A 1,958-nucleotide genomic window follows, 5' to 3' on the forward strand; every position below is an offset into this window, starting at 1 on the left:
TGCTTTTGAATATGCTATCTAGGTTGGTCATAACTTTCCTTCCAAGGAGTAAGCATCTTTTAATTTCATGGCTGCAATCACCATCTGCAGTGATTTTGGAGCCCAAAAATATAAAGTCTGACACTGTTTCCACTGTTTCCCCATCTATTTCCCATGAAGTGATGGGACCATATGCCATGATCTTCGTTTTCTGAATGTTGAGCTTTAAGCAACTTTTTCACTCTCCTCTTTCACTTTTGTCAAGAGGCGAAAGTTCCTCTTCACTTTCTGCCATAAGGGTGGTGTCATCTGCATATCTGAGGTTATCGATATTTCTCCCAGCAATCTTGATTCCAGCTTGTGTTTTTTCCAGCCCCGCGTTTCTCATGATGTACTCTGCATATAAGTTAAATAAGCAGGGTGACAATATACAGCCTTGATGTACTCCTTTTCCTATTTGGAACCAGTCTGTTGTTCCATGTCCAGTTCTCACTGTTGCTTCCTGACCTGCATACAGATTTCTCAAGAGGCAGGTCAGGTGGTCTGTTATTCCCATCTCTTTCAGAATTTTCCACAATTTATTGTGATCCACACAGTCAAAGGCTTTGGCATAGTCAATAAAGCAGAAATAGATGTTTTTCTGGAACTCTCTTGCTTTTTCGATGATCCAGCGGATGTTGGCAATTTGATCTCTGGTTCCTCTGCCTTTTCTAAAACCAGCTTGAACATCTGGAAGTTCATGGTCCACGTATTGTTGAAGCCTGGCTTGGAGAATTGCATAACCACAAAGCCGGGAAACTGACAGGCCGCGGTGTGGGGGCGTGGTCTCTGCTGCACCAGATCTCGGGTACACATTCGTGGAGGTACCAGCTCCAGAGGTGCTCCATCACTACATCGGTCTCCTTCTCGCTGCCTTTGTCGTCACACTGTCCCTAACCCCCGCCAGCCACTAACCCACTCTCCATCTCTCTGACTTCATCTTGTCGAGAATGTTCTATAGGTGGAACCATACACTATGGGACCTTTTCAGATTTGTGTATATTCTTCCCAGATTATCCAAGACTGTGGGTGAGCTCCCCTCCCCACTTTCTTGCTCCCCCTCCCTCCTCTACCCCTAAGAACTCCAGGATGCCCTTTCAAAGGGGACATTCTCTTCCCTGACTAGAGAACAGTGGTTGACATCAGAAGCTCACGTCGGTGCGATACTGTTGTCTCCAGAGCTTTCCCAGATTCACCGGTTGTCCCACTAATGTCCTGTGTGTTGTTTTAGTCGCTCAGTCGTGTCCAACTCCTTGTGACCCCCATGGTCTGTAGCCCTCCAGGCTCTTCTGTCCATGGTTCTCCAGGCAAGAATACTGGAGCGGGTAGCCATTTCCTTCTCCAGGGGCTCTTCCAGAGCCAGGAATCACACCCACGTCTCCAGCATAGGTAGGTGGGTTCTTTACCGATGAGCTGCCGGGGAAGCCCTAATATCTTTTATAGCCAATGATAAAGACATTTCCCCAACTCTCAGATCTGATCCAGGATTTCATTTGCATTTGATTGTTATGAGTCTTTAGTCCCTCTGGAACTTTCCATGGCCTTTCCAGACATTTCTGAAGAGAGGAGCCAGTTACTCTCTGGATGCCCTCCAATGGGAAACTGCTTGCTCATGATGGGACTTGGGTTCAGCACTCTGCCAGGAGTCCCCCAGAGTGAAGCTGTGCTCCCTCAGTGCATCGCATCCGAGGCGCATGGTGTCATGCATCCCAGCGGTGGTCTTGGCGACGCTGATCCCTTCATCAGTGTGGATGGAGTTGGCCAGATTTCTCCAAACTAGAGAAATCCAATCTGTTTCCCTTTGTGATTCATAACTGTCTTGTGGAAACACACTTAAGACGGTGTACATATCTTGTTTCTCATTCAGCTTTCATCTGCTTCCTTTCTTAAAATGTTAACAGAGTGTTTTAACTGAAGTATAGTTGATTTACAATGTTGTG

Source organism: Bos taurus, chromosome 18 (assembly GCF_002263795.3).
Source record: "Bos taurus isolate L1 Dominette 01449 registration number 42190680 breed Hereford chromosome 18, ARS-UCD2.0, whole genome shotgun sequence".
Lineage (NCBI taxonomy): Eukaryota > Metazoa > Chordata > Mammalia > Artiodactyla > Bovidae > Bos > Bos taurus.